Below are 6762 nucleotides of genomic sequence, written 5' to 3' on the forward strand. Positions count from 1 at the left end.
TATAATGGGAGTGATGCTGGTGGTGGGAAATGATCTCAGAATGTTTGTTTTCAACAGAGTTTGAATCCTGGTGCCTTATATGTGGATACACAGGCAATGCTTAGAAAAACACAGTGCTATGAATGTAATAGTCAAATGATATCTTGATGTCAAAGCTGCTTATACGTACATACATTTTAAACTTGATTTGACTGCTGCAGTGCAACAAGCCAAAATTGAAGCACAGTTGTCTTCAGAACTTGGAAGTTTAAAAATTTGAGCTGCATGGTATTGTCCTAGAATGAAGTCATTCTTACAATGGCAAAAAGGAGAAAGCATGGAAAAATAGATCATTATTGCCTACATTTATAATTTGATGTTCACATATTGCAAAGATCACCAGGATGTATTCAACAAGAAAAGGGAATAACATATTTTTCAGGGGACATTCTATGTAAGAGGAATAGTGTTCTGTTTAATTTGCATATAGAAACATTGGTGTCCTTGTTTCCATAAAAAGAGAAATTGTGCCTAAATATAGGCTAATTGGTGGTGTTTACTGAGAACATTTGATTGTGTGACTCATGATTTGGAACACCATTTCCCTATCAGAAAACTAGCTTGAGACCCTCCTATCGCTGAGAATGTGTTTAATTAGATGACAGGTTTTAATTAGATAGGACTATTTCAGCCTGCTTACTCTCGGTCTTTATCTCTCCATGAGCCATTTCCCTACAGAAGGATGCTGTAGCCATAATTATTCCAGTCATCTTAAAGAAAATGTTTTGAAGTACAGTAGTTAGCTGTCAAAAAGAGAAGGCTAATTTCCAGTTATGAGAGCATTTTCCCAATGGAAATCTTCCTTTCATTCTGGGTAGACATATTTGTGTTTGTTTTTTAGCTTTATTAGGCTCCATTTTCTCCTTCCTAGACAGATAATTTCTCTTGTAGCTGTTCAGAATTAAAGGAATTCCTCAATTCCAGAAATGTTTCCAGCTGTTTTTAGCTCCAACTATAGTCTACATTACCTAAACAAGTACCTAAGAGCATGGCACATAAAAATCACCCAGCAAAAGCATAATGGAAATAAATAATTTGAAGAATTTCCCATAATATATGGAATTTTAATAGATGTAAAGGAAAAAATGGTCAAATATTTGGACAATTATGGATGAAATGAGCAAACTACTTTAGGATCCATCAGGTTGTTTATGCTATTGATAGGTATAAGCTGTTTGGCACCAAACTCCCAGATCTTCCTATCTCCATGATATTTTCACAGGAAAAGGAGGCAAGGGGGTTTTCATCTGGTAATATCACACTTTTGTTTTGTTTTCTTTGAAACCAGCCTATGACAACATCCTCCCTCTATATCCCTTATTAAAAAGTTTAAAGTCTCTGTGGGTTCCACTGTAAAGGAGAAAGAAGACTTGGGGACGTGCTTGGGCATGTGGGGATGTACTATCTTTGCATTTTGACCCCTTAGCCTTTATCTTTTAGATGGAAATAGTCATAGCCCAATGGGGTTATTGGGCTAGACAGTTGAAATGGTGAAATTTTAGCATTAAAAATTATACAAATACAGTCTTTATTTGACATTATGTTAAAATTAGAGCATATATTGTTGAACTGATTATTTAGTGGGCTTCCCAAGTGGCACGAGTGGTAAAGAACACTCCTGCCAATGCAGGAGACATAAGATACGTGGGTTTGACCCCTAGGTCAAAAAGACCGCTGGAAGAAGGCATAACAACCCACTCCAATATTCTTTTTTCTGTTGTTGTTTTTAAAAAGAACTGTTTATTTACTGAACCTGGGGCAGATCAGATACACAACCAATTTTAAATTTGCATATTTTAACTCAGTTTTGAAGTGTTTGGACACACACATGCACACAATTGGCATGCAACCATTGTCCTAGGGTAAAGTCCAGTCACCTTAAACTTGCAAATATTTTGACCCAAGGTTGAAAAATTGTTTATCCTGAACATGAAAACCTGTAACAAGTTTAAATTAATTATACAAAACTCGTTACTTATAGTTTTCCCCTTGCAAAGATTAAAAAAAAAAAAAAAGAAAAGCACAAATAACCAGTATATATCAGTCACAACATAATCCTGGATCATCCCCACACCAAAACCAGATGCTCCTTGAATTTTAAACCCATCATCAGAGACCAAAAGAAAGTCATTTCATTTTATACAAAACAAAATTCACATGTGCCAAAAAAGAAAGACCCAAGAAAAACAAAAACCAAAACCCTAGTACTGACAGTGATATTCAGTACCCTAATTAAACAGTGACCAAAATGCCACTGATCAAAAATAAATAGTGGCTGTATATCACTGCAAAGAAATCCAAGAGGCTTTAACCCTTAGGCATTGGAAATCCAGATTTTTCCAATTACGTGAATGCATATCTTCTACATGCCAAGAGTAGAGAAAGTGGATGCGCCAGCATAGAAACAAAAAGAGCTGCCATTTGCTGAAACATGCAGAGAACTGGCTTTAATAGACTTCTTATAAGGTTAGGCAGAAACCAAAAAATGGTTATTAGTTGCTTGTGGCAACAATTTTAAGTGGAGATGATTGAGTTCTAAGGTTCAAAGTGAAACTTTGGGGGTGGGGGGTAAAGGTTGTTGGCTTATCTTTAAGGCAAAAACAAGAGAGACAAAATGTAAAAGTACCAATCTGGTCACATACTCTAGTTCACAGAGCTCTGCCATCAAGCTGGGTAGAAAATGTCAAGATTCGGATTGTTGTTTCTCAACAGAATGAATCTTTCTAATGACTTGAACTGCAGGATAAGGGATCCCAAGAATGCAGTCATTTTAGTAAAGTACTATCAGTAAAGTACTATCCTGAACAAACTGCATTTTATCATGAAAACAAAAGGAAAGAAAACTAAGGACTCTACACTTATATTCAGCTTACAGTGTTTGAGTTTTGGAAGGGCCTGAATAATGGAGGCAGAATTCAAATATGAATTTATGCCAAACAAATGTCAAATTTTCACTATAGCTTTCCTAAAAAAGTGTTTTCCCCCAGTATCTATTAATCACAAAGAAACAAAAGCTGTGAAGATACAGTTCAGAAAATAAAAACACAGAAACTAATGACATTATTATGACCAAGATGTTTGGTAAACAGTGAATTATGAATTTGGGATTATGGGGAAAAGGCTTTTAAACAACCCTCCAGACTTCAAAGACTCTTTTCAGGTAGCAGATGTGTCCCAATGTCGTGGTAACTAGAACAAGAACTTCAAAGAAGGACCAAAGGACCACTCTGTAGCTTGTGTTGTCATTGATTGCTCTGTGTATTCTCTCTCCAACTTCCATGGATTCCTGTTCATGCTTCACAGTGTCATCTCCACTGCCAGCTCATTAATCATTTCTTCTAGCTTGTTCTTGTGAGCTACTGTTTCCATGTCTTGTCCTTTGGGGTCTTCCCCAATATCAGTGGTGAACATCACTATCTTTGGGAGTCATGGTGGCCATCCTATTGCTAAAAGAAAACTTGTATGTTCCGTCCATGTAAGCAGCAAATGTGTATTTCCCACTGGACTCCCTGTCTCCTTTATAAATTACTTTATTATCAGGCTCTGTAATCTCCACGTCGATGTTCAGGAAGCCGCCCTTGGCCACCTCAAAGATGAGACCCATCTTAGTGCCCGAGGCAACCCGCTTGAGGAAGCATTCCTCTGCATGCGTGTCAATGCTGACGAAGTAGCCCAAGGCTGTGGCCAGGAGGGAGGCCAGGAGCACCAGCAGCTCAGCGAGTGTCACCATGGTGGGGATGGGGCCAAAGCGAGGACCGGGACTGCGGCCTCCAGAGCCACCATGGTTGTTGCCACCACCACCGCTGGCTTCTCAGCCACTGCCGCCTCAGCTCCGCCCCTTCCAGCTGTGCCACCTGAGGGGACGTCAATATTCTTGCCTAGAGAATTTCATGGACGTAGAAGCCTGGCGGGCTACAGTCCATAGGGTCGGGAAGAGTCGGTCACAACTGAAGTGACTTAATACGCAGGCGTGCATATTATCATCTCATTTGCTAACCTGAAATCATCACAACATTGTTAATCAGCTATACCCCAATACAAAATAAAAAGTTTAAAGTTTGAAAAACAAGAGTAAAACATAAGTCAGATAGTGTCCTTCTCCCTTCTCTGCTTCAAATCATCATCAAATTGCTCCCTGTGGTAGGCAGAATTCAGAGCTGGCCCCCCAAAGTCTTACCTCCTCATGTGTACACTCTGTATGATTATTTGGAAGAATAAGCCCTTGAATATGAGCAGGATTGTAAATAGGATGGGATTTCTAGCATTTATTTCCTTCCATCTCTCTGCTTACAGTATACATCTGTTCTTGCATATTGTAGAATTTTTGTATTATACTTCCCTTATTGTTGTTCAGTCACTAAGTCATGTCTGATCTTTTCAACCCCATGAACTGCAGCATGCCAGGCTTTCCTGTCCTTCATTATCTCCTGAAGTTTGCTCAAATTTATAACCATTGAGTCAGTGATGCTGTCTAACCATCTCATCCTCTACCGCCCTCTTCTCCTTTTGACTTCAATCATTCCCAGCATTAGGGTCTTTTCCAAAGAGTTGACTCTTCACATCAGGTGGCCAAAGTATTGGCGCTTCAGCTTCATCGTCAGTCCTCCCAATGAATATTCAGGGTTGATTTCCTTTAGGATTGACTGGTTTGATCTGCTTGCTGTCCAAGACTCTCAAGAGAGTCTTCTCTAATATCACAATTCCCTTAACATTTTAATAATAGCTGCTTTAAACTCTGGTCTAATATTCTAATATTTCTGCCATGTCTGTTTCTGTTCTGATGCTTTCTTTGTCTCTTCAAACTATGTATATTTTTTGTCTTTTAGTATGCCCTATGATTTTCTCTTGTAAACCAGACATGATGTACTAGATAAAAGGTACTGAGGTAAATAGCTTTTACTGTGAGTTTTGTGTGTAGCTGTTTAAAAGCTGGACTGTCTCTTGTTTGCTCTAGCTGTTGGTGTCAGAAGCTAAAATTTCCTCTGTTGCCCTTGTTTTAGTCTCTCCTGTTGTCTTTGGGTTTCACTGGGGACTTTTTCTTAAATAGATTCTGAGGCCTGTAGTTCTTTCCATAGTATCTACCTATTACCCAGGAACCCTATTGATATTGTGGTAAGGGGCAGGGGGAGAAAAAGCATACAATTGTTCTATACTTTGACTTCCAGGTTTTAATGAGTCTGTGCCTGTGCCCTTGGGCTGTGACCTTCACTAGTGCTTTTCAATCCCCATCACCATTAATTTAGGCAGAAAGGCTAGAGGGAGCTGGAATTGGGCATTTCCTTTATTCCAGCTCAGTTAGGTTCTGATAAACTCAAGTTGATTAACTATGAGTTAAAATAATTTTTACTAATAATTAAACTATTAGTAAAATGGCTTCTCTTGAGGACATGTCTTGCTAATAAAAACGGAGTACTCTGGGTTTACTTCAAAATAGTTACTTTTCCCTCTTCCCATGCTGGAAGCATCAGGGAATTTTTCTGTGATTTTCACTGTGAGAAGCTGGTAGGGCTCCTAGAGGTATAGGGGTCATCCTCCTAAGACTAAACCCGGACTTTTTCATTTGTCCATATTGAGCAATTCCATCAATTACTATTTAGGTTTTCTCAGCTGACTCCAGTATTCTCCCCTGGATAATTCCATGGGTAGAGAAGACTGGCAGGCTATAAGGGGTTGCAAAAAGTAAGACATGTCTGAGAAAATGATCCTAATATTGGTTCCTGTGGATGTTTCTACTTGCAGGTTTTTATTCTCATAAGTTGTGATTCTATCCACCTGTCTGTCTCTCCAACTTTGGGGGCAATTTTTTTTTTCCTGTGACCTGATTTCTCTGTTAGATCTAAGAAAAGTTGTTGATTTTTCATTTTTTCCAACTTGTTTTCTTGCATGGAAAGGACTGGTGGCTTCCAAAGTTCTTAGATATGAGACCCGAAACTAGAAGTTGTAATGCCACTTTCAACATGAGACCTAAAGCACAGCCACAGCAGGGGGAAACACCTCAGAGAACTGCACGCTGGCTCCCCAGATCTTCAGCCTAACAGTGACATGTCATTTCTAGTCATATTTCTTGGGCCAAAGTAAGTCATATCGTCAATTTTTGAAATCTGAGCAAGTGTAACATTCTAGTGTTCCTGGAAAAAGAGGGCAACCAGCAGTACTGGGGAACGTTATTAATGTTGACTGGAGCACTCTATGTAACATGGTATTTCCAGCTCCACTGACTACCCTGCTCTCTTATCACATCATGTTTTCACCCTAGCACTTTATCATACCATATTATATTTCATTATAACGAAACCTATTATACTAGATGTTCTGTTTATTGTTTATCTTTCCCCTTCTACTCCCACTAATGTGAGAATCAGGGGAACAGAGACCTGGTCTATTCTATTTGTCTCTTTTTATCCCCAGAGCCTGGGATATTCCGGTGCTTAATTTGTATTTGATGAATGAATTAGTGAATGGATTTTGTTTAATAAAACTTGGTAACCCAGAAAAATAAACCCTTTACATCAGCCAAATCTGGCTCAGAAATTCTTTCCAACAGGGATGAAGCTGCACAACCCTCGTGCAGACCCTTTGTCAGACTAGCTGGGTACATCCTTTACTATCAGACAGCAAAGAGAGAATGAAAGAGCCTCAGAAGTTCCCAGGAATGTGGTGCTATTTTAAGGCAAGTGTATGCACAGCTTGAGGGAAAATGAATTTGAAAATGAGCTTGTGAAT

General features: G+C 39.0%; 1 pseudogene; it reads right to left on the reverse strand.

The window, feature by feature from the left end:
• Positions 1 to 3125: 3125 nt before the first annotated feature.
• On the reverse strand, positions 3126 to 3769 carry LOC147378325 (transmembrane emp24 domain-containing protein 2 pseudogene; annotated as a pseudogene).
• Between the last annotated feature and the right edge of the window lie 2993 nt (positions 3770 to 6762).

This window comes from Bos grunniens, chromosome 2 (assembly GCF_055505025.1).
Source record: "Bos grunniens cultivar Pamir isolate PY7600 chromosome 2, Bosgru_T2T1.0, whole genome shotgun sequence".
Classification (NCBI taxonomy): Eukaryota; Metazoa; Chordata; class Mammalia; order Artiodactyla; family Bovidae; genus Bos; species Bos grunniens.